The sequence below is a fragment of the Rhinopithecus bieti genome, unplaced genomic scaffold (assembly GCF_001698545.2).
Source record: "Rhinopithecus bieti isolate Rb0 unplaced genomic scaffold, ASM169854v2 scaffold_17861, whole genome shotgun sequence".
In the NCBI taxonomy this organism is placed as follows: domain Eukaryota; kingdom Metazoa; phylum Chordata; class Mammalia; order Primates; family Cercopithecidae; genus Rhinopithecus; species Rhinopithecus bieti.
The window spans coordinates 2951119-2963752 of NW_016809830.1; the positions used below are offsets into that span (position 1 = coordinate 2951119).

The 12634-nt window shown below is 40.1% G+C and overlaps 1 pseudogene; it reads right to left on the reverse strand.

Moving 5' to 3' along the window:
- Window positions 1-3497: 3497 nt before the first annotated feature.
- On the reverse strand, window positions 3498-3920 carry LOC108541051 (signal recognition particle 19 kDa protein pseudogene; annotated as a pseudogene).
- Window positions 3921-12634: the final 8714 nt, after the last annotated feature.

Sequence of the window (12634 nt, forward strand, 5' to 3'; positions counted from 1 at the left end):
AAAACCATATCTGTCAACCTAGGTTTCTTTATCCAGCAAAAATATTTTTCAAAATCAAAGCAAATGAAGACTTTCTCAGCAAACAGAAGCTGAAAGAATTCACTGTAAGCAGGTTTGCACTACAAAATAGTTAAAGGAAGATTTTCAGGCATAAAGAAATATCTACATTCATTCCTTTGATAAACTCATCCAGTTTTATGACTTTTAAATAGTATCGTTAACCTAACAACTGCTAAGTTTATATCTCCAGCCTCAAACTCATCCCTGAACTCTATATTGATGCATACAACTGCCTGTTCAACATCTCAACTTGAGTGTTTAATAGCATCACAGACTTTACTGTGTCCCAAACTGAATATCTAACTTCCACCCACAATCTTCACCATCTGGACAAATGACATTATCCTTGAAGTGTCTCAGGCCAAAAACCCTTCAAAGTATATCCTGAATCTGACCATTTCTTTATGTTTTAAAAAAATTTTATGGATACATAATAGTTGTACATATTTAGGGAGAACATGTGATATTTCAATATAAGCATATGACGTGTAATGGACAGGGTAATTGGGATATCCATCACCTCAAATATTTACTTTTTCTTTTTGTTAGAAGCATTCCAATTCCAATCCTCTAGTTATTTTGAAATTATACAATATTATTATTAACTATATTCACCCTATTGTAATACCAAACCATAGCTCTTATTCCTTCTATATAACTGTATTTTGTACCCATTAACAAAGCCTCCTTTATCTCCCCACTCCCCACTACATTTCCCAGCCTCTTGTGACCATTGTTCTACTTTTTACCTCTACAAGATCAATTTTTTTAGCTCCCACACATGAGTGAGAGTATGTAATATTTGTCTTTCTGTACCTGGCTTATTTCACTCAACCTCATGTCCTCCCATTTTATCCACGTTGTTGCAAATGACAGAATTTAATTCTTTTTATGGCTGAGTAATATTCCATTCTGTATATGTACCTTTTTTTTATTCATTTATTGTAGACACTTAAGTTGATCCCATATCTTGGCTGTTGTGAATAGTGTTGCAATAAACAACGGGGCACAGATATCTCTTTGACATACCGAGTTATTTTATTTTGGCTATATATTCAGAAGTGGAATTGCTGAATCATTTAATAGTTATACTCTTAGTTTTTTGAGGGACCTCCATACTGTTTTTCACAATGGCTGTAATAATTTACATTCTCACCAACAGTGTATGAGCATTCCTTTTTCTTCACATCTTCACCAGCATCTGACACTTTTTGTCTTTTGGCTAAAAGCCATTTTAACTGAGGTGAGATGATACCTCATTGTGGTTTTGATTTTCATTTCCCTGATGATTAGTAATGTTGACCATTTTTAAGTATACCTATTGGCCATTTATAAGTTGTCTTTTGAAAAATGTCTGTTCATATCTTTTGCCCATTTATATATATTGTTTTTTGCGATTGAGTTGTTTGAGTTCCTTATATATTCTGGTTATTGTTCCCTTTTCAATTGAATAACTTGCAAATATTTTCTCCCATTCTGTAGGTTGTCTCTTTACTTTGTTAGTTGTTTCCTTTGCTGTGTGGAACCTTTTTAGCTTGATGTGACCTCATTTGTCCATTTCTGCTTTGGTTGCCTGTGCTTATGAGGTTTTACTCATGAAACCTTTGCCCAGACCAATGTCCTGGAGAATTGCCCCAATGTTTTCTCCTAGGAGTTTCATAGTTTCAGGTCTTAGATATAACTTTTTAATCCATTTTATTTTATTTTGTATATATTGAGAAATATGGGGTCTAGTTTTATTCTTCTGCATATGGACATCCAGTTTCCCCAGCACCATTGATTGAAGAGCCTGTCCTTTCCCCAACGTATGTTCCTGGCACCTTTGTCAAAAATTAATTGGCTGTAAATATGCAGGTTTATTTCTGGGTTCTCTATTCTGTTCCATGGGTCTATGTGTCTGTCTTTATGCCAGCACTCTGCTGTTTTAGTTAGTACAGCTTTGTATTATGTAGGTAACATGATACCCCAGCTTTGCTATTTTTTTTAAATCAGGATTCCTTTCACTACTTGGGGTCTTCTACAGTTCCATATAAATGTTAGGATTGTTTTTTCCTTTATGTTAAGAATGTCATTGGTATTTTGATAGGGATTGCATTGAGTCCATAAATTGCTTTGGGTAGTATGGACACTTTAACAATATTATTTCTTCCAATCCATGAACATGGAATCTTTCCATATTTTGGTGTCTGCTTCAGTTTCTTTCATCAATGTTTCATAGTTTTCACTGTAGAGATCTTTCACTTCTTTGATTAAGTTTATTCCTAGATATTTTATTTTATTATCATCATTATTTTTTTTTTTTAGAGATGGGGATCTCACTCTGTTACCCAAGCTGGAGTGCAGTGGAGTGAACCTTGAACTCCTGGGCTCAAGCGATCCTTTTGCCTCAGCCTCCTGAGTGGCTAGGATTACAGGTACAATCTATGGGTCTGGCTCTTTTATTTTATGTGCAGCTATGGTAAACGGAATTGCTTTCTTGGTTTCATTTACAGATAGTTCACTGTTGGCATATAGAAATGCTACTGATTTGTATGTTAATTTTGTATCCTGCAATTTTATTAAATTTACAGTTCTAATAGTTTTTTGGTGGAATCTTTAGGTTTTTCTAAATATAATATCATGTCATTTGAAACAAGGATAATTTGATATCTGCCTTTCTAATTTGGATGTCCTTTATTTCTTTCTCTTATGTAATTGCTCTGGTTAAGACTTCTAGTACTATGTTGAATAAAAGTGGTGAAACTGGACATCCTTTCCTTGTTCTAGATCTTAAGGAAGGTTTTCAGTTTTCCCTGTTTGGTATTATATTAGCTGTGGGTTTGTCAAATATGGCCCTTATTGTGTTGAGGTATATTCTTTCTATATGCAGTTTGCTGAGAGCTTTTATCCATTTCTTCTACTTTTTCCAACTTATTGGCATATAGTTGCTCATAATAGTCTGTGATGATCCTTTGAATTCCTGTGGTAACAGTTGTAATGTCTCCTTTTGTCTATAATTTTATTTGGGCCTTCTCTCTTTTTTTCTTAGTATGGCTAAAGGTTTGCCAATTTTGTTTACCTACTTTTTTTTCGGTTTCAAATTTTATTTCATTAACTTAAAAGGTAGACAAAATGTTTATTTCAAATCGAATTGAAATTTATCTGAAACAGGTAACTTATTTCAAGTAACTTATTGTACATTGTCCATTTAAAAATATTTTTTCTTCCAAAAAACTGCACTGAAAGACTAAAAACTTCTTTTATACTGCATAAAAGCGAGATGCAAACTTCTGATGTAAATTTATTTAACTGTCAACTTCGATGATAAAGATGAGAGGTTCCCATCTTTCACAAGGGTTCAAAGTTCAGTTAAATGATATAAAAAAAGCTTCTGTTTTCCTCCAATACAAATTCGAAGCCTCCATTCATGTTTCTGCAAACTCGATGCTGATACTAGGTTACTTCTTTTTCTTTGCTTTCCCTTTTCTACTTCCCTCTCCTTGTTGAAGACTTTGGTCACCATCTCCTGTTTTTTGTGTCCTTCTTTTAGTTTCGGTGTTATTTTGCTGCAAACAACATTACTGACTTACATGACAGGAAGGCAGAGGCCGCCATCTTCCTGTTTTGAGCTGGACCCGGACTCTGTCTCTGTATTGGACATCATGATTCCATTCTCTAGAGTACATTTTATTTTTCTCAAGAAATACATTAAGTCCAACTTCTGAACACACATCTTGAATCTCTGTAGCTGTAGGATTTTCAACAGCCTCACTTATGGGGATTCGCCTTCCCTCTGCAATGGTCTTATTACTTAAATAAGCAGGATAGATACAAATAAACCTGTCCTGGTTGGCCGGGAACCATGAGGCAGTTCAAGCCATCTTCACAAGAGTCCAAACAGCAACCTTGTTTACCTATTTTTTTAAAAAAACTTTTTTTCATTGATCTTTTGTAATTTTCTCTAGTCTCAGTGTTTTAATTTCTGCTCTGGTCATAAATTTTTCTAGTAATTTTGCCTTTGGTTTGCTCTTGCTTTTCTAGTTAGGTTATTTATTTGAAGTCTTTCTGTATTTTTAATATAGGTGTTTATTACTATAAATGTTCCTCTTTATATTGCTTTTGCTGTATCACAGGTTTGGGTATGGTGTTTCCATTTTCATTTGTTTCAGGAAATTTTAAAATTTCCTTTTTCATTTCGTGACCAGTGGCCATTCAGGAGCATGTTTAATTTCCATGTATTTGTGTGGTTTTCAAAGTTCCTCTAGTTATGGATTTCTATTTTTATTCCATTGTGGTCAGAAAAGATACTTGATATAATTTTAATTTTTTAAAATTATTTGAGACTTGTTTTGGGACCTAACATATGGTCTATCCTCAAGAAAGTTCTGTGTGCTGAGAAAAATGTGTATTCTGCAGCTGTTGGATAAAAACGTTCTGTAAATGTCTATTAGGTTCGATTTGTCTGTAGTGCAGATCAAGTTCCATCTTGCTCTGCTGCCTACGCTGGAGTGCAGTGGCACGATCTCGGCTCACTGCAAGCTCTGCCTCCCGGGTTCACACCATTCTCCTGCCTCAGCCTCCCAAGTAGCTGGGACTACAGGCGCCTGCCACCTCGCCCAGCTAATTTTTTGTATATTTAGTAGAGATAGGGTTTCACTGTGTTAGCCAGGATGGTCTCAATCTCCTAACTTGGTGATCCGCCCACCTTGGCCTCTCAAAGTGCTGGGATTATAGGTGTGAGCCACCACACCCAGCCGAATATGATTGTTTAGTAAGATAAATGCATCAGGTGTCTGGGCTACGAAAATAAAATAGAAAATTGCTGCCGTATGTGTAGGATCAAAACCAAGGCTGGTGGCTTTAGCGCCTTGCATACAATGCTCAACAAAATGTTAATGTTGATCAGCCTCTGACATCATTCACTCTTCACCCCACCCAAATCTGACTTCTGCCCCTCCATTAAACCAGCTCTCAAACCCTGGTCACCAGTGAGATGCTTTTTCTTTTTTCCATGATCTCATGGCTGCATACATAGATCTCTCCCTCCCTGGGTGATATGGAGGATGTTGAGGAGTCCATATCACCCCTCTGATGGAGGAGTCCGTACCACCCCTCTGTCCTGGATTCCTCCTGCAGTTCAGCCACTTCTTATCGTGCTCTTTTGTGGACTTCTCCACTCACCCTTTCAACGTTGGCGTTCCCCAAAGTTCTGTCTTCTTTGCTTCCGAGAAACAGGAAATTATTGTGGATCACCCCAAGTCATTCTCTAGTCTAATACCTTGAGAAGTGTTCTGGGTGTTTCTGCTAACTGAACCTAACAGATTCCCGTATCAAAATGCATTTGGAAAGTGAGAACGCATTACGTATTAAACATCAGGCATCCACAACTCCCTAGAAGTTCCATCACTTCTTTGGACTTTATAAGGATCCTCTCATCTAAATTTTCCACCTTGAGGATCTTACTCAGTCTGGAGAAAGTCTAGAAATGTGTAAGAGAAGCTTCTTCTCTTCTCATGAGAAGCATGTGGTCAGAGAGGTCATCTTGGAAGCAACAGACTGAAGAGGTTCTTTGAAAACAAAATTTAGGCCAGGTGCAGTGGCTCACACCTGTAATCCCAACACTTTGGGAGGCCAAGGCAGGCAGATCACCTGAGTTCAGGAGTTCAAGACCAGCTTGGCCAACATGGCGAAACCCCATCTCTACTAAAAATACAAAAATTAGCCAGGCGTGGTGGCTCACACCTATAATCCCAGCACTTTGGGAGGCTGAGGCGGGTGGATCACCTGAGGTCAGAAGTTTGAGACCATCCTGGCCAACATGGCAAAAACCCCTTCTCTACTAAAAATACAAAAATTAGCCAGTTGTGGTGGTGGGTGCCTGTAGTCTCAGCTCCTTGAGAGGTGAGGCAGGAATTGCTTGAACCTGGGAGGCAGAGGTTGCAGTGAGCCAAGATTGCACCACTGCACTCCAGGCCGGGCAACAGAAGGAGACTCCATCTCAAACAGGAAAAGAAAAGAAAATTTAAAAACACAGAGGAGGGCATTTTCCATGGGAAGTGTTTTTCCACTTAGTTTCTTATAGTCGACATTACTTTCAACGCCTTTGAGTGCAGTAGCCTGCCTTGCTCCTGATGGCCAGGGAGCAAATAAAAAGCCAGACCTTTGTAAACTATGACTTTCTACACACGTGTCAGGAAGCTTTTGTATGGACCATTGTTCAGTTTAAAAAATATTTAAAACCCTTTTTTTATTCACTTAGCCATTAAAAATCAGAGTAGAGACTGGGCACGGTGGCTCACACCTGTAATCCCAGCACTTTGGGAGGCTGATGCTGGCAGATCACGAGGTCAGGAGATCAAGACCACAGTGAAACCCTGTCTCTACTAAAAATACAAAAAATTAGCCATGCACGGTGGCAGGTGCCTGTAGTCCCAGCTACTTGGGAGGCTGAGGCAGGAGAATGGTGTGAACCCGGGAGGCAGAGCTTGCAGTGAGCCGAGATCGTACCACTGCACTCCAGCCTAGGCGACAGAGTGAGACTCCGTCTCAAAAAAAATCAGAGTAGAAAACATAACATTTTAGGGATAAAAATAGGAAAAATGGTATTTCAATGCTCTTTTTCATGTTTGTTTCCCATGTTAATTGAAAAGGCATCTGGCCTATGAACCATGTATGAAGTGGGACCATGAGGTATGAGGGACTAAAATGTACCATCTGAAGGATGATTTGTGAAATTTGAGAATGAATCACAGGACTCCCCTTGGGTCTTTAATCCACTATCAAGCTCCAGTTGACTATTCCTTGTGTTACCAGGTAGGAGGAGCTCTATCTAAATGGCAGGCTGATTCTGTTAGGCTGTGTTCCTTCTTTAGTGAGAAGTCAAAATCAATCCATCTGCCTTTAAATCCACTGATCGAATCAAGAGAGCTTGAAACTGATAACCAAGAGGGAGGGGGAATGTATACCCAGATGCAAGAAATTAACCAGATGCTGGAAAGGATATCAGGCATGTCCAGTGAAACAGAAAAATAACAGAGGAACCTCCCAATAATTCTCAGGGAGAGGAAGAAACTCAGCCGTTTCTATACCATTGCACAAATCAAGGCAAGCAGATAAAAATTAAATTGAGATTTTTAAAAAGAGAAGAATTCTACCTCATAGATGGGGTTGAGAAATGAGACTTACAAAGGAATATGGCAATGGAAGTTTGCATGTTTTCTCCAGACATAAACACTTAATAAAAATGCTACGATGTGGGTATAGACAAACGAATTCTAAAGTTTATAGAGAGAGGCAAAAGACCTAGAATAGCCAATACAATATTTAAGGAAAAAAATCCAAGCTGGAAGACTGACACTACCCGACTTCAGGACTTACTATAAAGCTACAGTAATTAAGACGAGGTAGTGTTGGTAAAAGAATGGACACATTGATCAACAGAACAGAACAGACAGCCCAGAAATCCACATAAATATAACCAACTGATCTTTGACAAAGGAGCAAAAGCCATAGAGTGGAGAAAAGATAGTGTTTTTAACAAATGGTGTTGGAAGAACTAGACATTCACATGCAAAAACACTTAATCTAGACACAGATCTTACACCTATAGAAATTAACTCAAAATAGATCACAGTCCTAAATGTAAAACACAAAACTATAAACTCCTAGAAGATAACATAGGAGAAAATCCAGATAACCTTGGACATGGTGATGACTTTTTAGATATAGCCCTAAAGGTATGATCCACTAAAGAGAGAACTGGTAAGCAGGACTCCATTAAAATTAAAAACCTCTGCTCTGAGAAAGACAATGTTAAGGGAATGAGACTAGCAACACACTGGGAGAATATACATGGCGAAAGACACATCTGAAAAAAGGACTATTATTCTAAATATACAAGGAACTCTTAAAACTCAACAGTAAGAAAATAACCCAATTTAAAAATGGGGCCAGGCATGGTGGCTCATGCCTATTATCCCAGCACTTTGGGAGGCCGAGGCAGGCGGATCACTTGAGGTCAGGGGTTTGAGGCCAGCCTGGCCAACGTGGTGAAACCCTGTCTCTACTAAAAACACAAAAATTAGCTGGGCGTGGTAGAGGGCGCCTGTAATCCTAGCTACTTGGGAAGCTGAGGCAGGAGAATGGCTTGAACCCAGGAGGCAGAGGTTGCAGTGAGCCAAGATCATACCACTGCACTCCAACCTGAGTGAGACTTAGTCTCAAAAAAAAAAAAAGGGGCAAAAGACCTGAACAAATACCTCACCAAAGAACAAGGTATACAGATGGCAAATAAATATGAAAAGATGTTCAACATCATATGTCATTAGGGAATTGCAAATTAAAACAATGACATACCTATTAGAATGGCCAAAATCCAAAACACTGAGAACACCAAATTATGGAGAGGCAGTAGAGCAACAAAAGCTGATTCATCGCTGGCAGGAATGCAAAATGGTACACCTGCTTGGGAAGACAGTGTGGCCGTTTCTTACAAAACTAAACACAGTCACCGTATGATCCACCAATCGTGGATCGTTTCTTGGTATCTACCCAAGTGAGTCTGAAAACTGATGTCCATACAAAAACCTGCACCACTGAGGTTGCACCAGGGCACTCCAGCCTGGCTGACAGAGCAAGACTCCGCCTCAAAAAAAAAAAAAAAAAAATAGAAAAAAACTAAAATGTACATTACTAAGTAAGAAAAAAAAAAAAAAAAAAAAAAAAGCCTACCTGAAAAGGCCGCATACCATGATTCCAGCTATATGACATACTGGAAAAGGGAAAACTCTGGAGACAGTAAAATAATCAGTGGTTGAAGGTAGGGAGGGCTGAATAGGTGAAGCACAGGGAATTTTTTTATGGCCATGACACTATTCTGTGTGGTGCTATGATGAAGGATAGATGTCATTACACATTTGTCCCAATCCACAGAATGTACAGCACCAAGAGTGGATCTCAATGTTAACTATGGACTTCGGGTGATAATGATGCATCAGTGTAGGTTAATTGATTGTAACAAATGACTCACTCTGGTGGGGTGGTAAGTAGTAGAGGCTGTGCCTGTGTAGGGGTAGGAGGTATATGGGAAACCTCTATACTTTCCATTCAATTTTGCTATGAACCTAAAACTGCTCTCAAAAATAAGGCCTATTAAAGAAAATGTCCTGCAGTATGGCAGAAGCTAAACACTAGTAGGGAAATCACTAAACCTGAGAAGAGGCAGATGACAGTGAGTGTTTGGGTGATGGGACTGTAGAAGAGAGCGAGGCCAGAGGGAATCCTACAAAAGAAGGCCTGGTGACAGCACATGTGTAGCTAGCGTTTTTTCCCCTCCTGGCACAGAACTGGCGCAGAAACAAGACTCAGTGTAAAAGAAGTTTCTGTCCCCCTGCACCATCCTGAAGCTTCATGCAGCTAAAAGCAAGGTCCCTGGGAAAAAATGTCCCTGCCATAGGATATGTCTGCAACAATCTAGGCAGGGAGACTTAAAATTCAGAGAAAATATAGGTAGAATTTTATGGCCAAAGACAATAGAGAAGAGTGTTCAAGAGGATTGGGGGGCTTTAATTAATTCTAAGTACTCAAACTCAGTGATCTTGAAGAAGAAATAGTAAAGCTGTTTGATTAAATCCAGGCATCCAATAAACTCTTGACCTGATGCTAATTCTGGAGATAGGGAAACTGAGTCTGAATTTGTTAAAGATTTCCTGTTTGGTAGGTTGAGGCAGGGCTTAAATCACGGTGTGACTCCCAACTCCTCCTTCTATCCTACCCCACCCCATACTCCTCATTTGAAATGAAGAGAACCTGGCTGGGTGCAGTGACTCACGCCTGTAATCCCAGCCCTTTGGGAGGCCAAGGCGGGCGGATCACGAGGTCAGCAGATCGAGACCATCCTGGCTAACATGGTGAAACCCTGTCTCTACTAAAAAATATAAAAAATTAGCCAGGCATGGTGGTGGGCGCCTGTAGTCCCAGCTACTCGGGAGGCTGGGGCAGGAGAATGGCGTGAACCCGGGAGGCAGAGCTTGCAGTGAGCCGAGATCGCATCACTGCACTCCAGCCTGGGCGACAGAGCGAGACTCTGACTCAAAAAGAAATAAAGATTACTTGATGAACACAAGTGGTAAAGGATGGATCTCAGCCCAGAAGCTCAGGATGAGACTAAGTTGATCGCCCAGTGCCCTGGGCCAAAGGCTACTTTGTAAGATGAGGGCTCACCTGGAAATCAAGTGACCATCCAGAGACGTTAGCATCATCTTAGTGGGGGAAATGGTGGTGAAAGGATGACACAGATGCAGTGTGTTTCTGGTTTCTTCTTATGCAATCTGAAAATAACTTCATGAAGCCGAGAAGGAAGATATGAACAGTCAAGCATCCTAATCACATTTATTCTCAACTAATGTGTGCAGACGTCTGTTTCTCGGTGGTTCTCAATACTGACCACACATTAGTCACCTAGGGAGGTTTTTTTTAAAGACCAGATGCCCAGGTTTGCTTCCTCTAAATTAGAAATTCTCCTTCCTTGCTAACTTAGAAAGGTTAGGCTTCCTTCTCTTCCCAACAATGTTTCATTTGCCCAAACTTGCTGGGACAGTGGCAGGTCCAGAATCTCAATAGAAGAGCGATTTAGTGCCCACAATCTGGTTGTTGGAGTGTTTGTGCATGTCTGCAGGAGCTGTTTTTCTAGCATTTGCATAATGTTAACATATTGTCAAGGGGGAAAGCGGTGGAAGAGCAGGACTCAGGCCTGTGGCTTAGGAAATCAACCACAGGTTCCACCACTCACCTCTTGAAAAAACTGAAGCTCACCCTACCCCGTAGTAGAAACTTTCCAATCCGGATGAAAACCTAAATTGATCTCAAATGCAGTATGGCAAATGCCATTTAACTTCTTCCTAAGTGTCTTCTTATAGCACAGTGTCGCCTTTGTGGATACACCGGGCTGCTTCCTGAAATCCTTGCATCTGTTTTTTTATAGTTTGTATCCTTCCTTCTCAGTGGGTATTACCTGTCTGGCCACTGTCTACCAGAAACCCTCTACTCTGATGCTTCTAAGCTATTGCGAAGTGGAAAAGCAGTTGTGTAACCATGTGAGAAATGTGTCACATGAACAATGAAAAGCTCCCAATAAGAGGTTCTACCTGATGAATAAACTGCAAGCAGCTTGGATGTTCTAGTGCTGATTTTGTCTGCTCAGATACATCCTTGGTTCGTGTTGATATGTTCCAGACACTGAGGTTACAACTGAGACCCCCAGATAAAAGAACTTCAATCCCACACTAATTGCCATCGCTCCCATTTTATAAGGACCAACAGCATCAGGGTGGTCAAAAGACATCTTTGTCACTAAAATCCACAATTCAATGGCACTGGCTGAGCCCTGTCAGGGTTCTTAGGTGTCTTTGTAAAGTTCACTTCAGAATGTTAGGCATGTTCAAAGAATTACCAAAAAGCTTAGCCATGATAAGAGTTTTTTAAAAATTTACAGAAACCCAAGAAGATGATAAAATAATACGATTTTGACCCAACATTTTAAAATATCAGTTTTAGGTAAGGGGAAAAAATCCATTTTTTCTTAAGAAAACAATTTATTACAGGGCACAAGGGAATAACGTTTTAGAAAGTATTCTGTAAATCTTCTTTTCTTTGACTTTGCCGATTTCAACAGTTCTATTATTGTTGCAATAGTCTATTTTAGCAGAGAGAAAGGTTTAAAGGGCAAGCTGTCCCGAACAGATCACTCCCGCTGGTCCTTACCAAGCCAGGCGCTCACTCAGGAAAATTCACCATACAGGTGTGACACAGGCTTACACTGAACGGGAAAAAATGAGCAACAACAGGGAACGTCTATCGAGCGGATACTGTGGACGCGTCAAGGACCATGCGGCTTACTGCTCACGACAGCCCCATTCAGTAAATGCAGTTCTTATCCTCCATCTGGGGCTAAGGGAAGTTAAGTTAACTCGCCTGAGGCCACATAGGTGGTTAAGTGACTTTTAGGGCTTCTAAATTCTTAGATCAGAATTGAACAAATGCAAAAGAATGAGGTAGATTTGTAAGTCCTGATTCAAAGGATGTCAACAGCACTGTGTTTGGTGAAAAGAGAACATTTTAGTAAAGCTGAAGAGTGCATTTTAAAACATCGCTGGCCTCCTTTTGATTCCTCTAATATTTCACTATGCGAAGTGGGCACCAGCTTTGGTGCTGGGCACTAGCAGCATGAGCATCCCCTGGGAGCATGTTAGAAGTGCGTCAAGTCAGGCTCACCCCAAACCTCCTGAGTCCGCATCAGCAGTGAACAAGACAGGGGGCTGTGTACTCCTTAAAGTGTGAGAACCCTCTAGCCCGCCAACAGCACTCCCTTTTCTGCACTTGGCTACGATGCACTTCCCGGGATTTATGTGCTCCACTCCCTCTCATTTCTTTCAACTCTGCTTAATGTCACCTCCTTAGAGAGGTCTCCTCTGACTTCCATCTGAAAAGCAGTGTCATCTGTCACCCTCTATCTGCTTAACATGCTTTATCTTTCTTCATAGCAATGACCAGTACCTGAAATCACAGGCTCGTGTGTTATCTGTTCCTCCTACTCCAG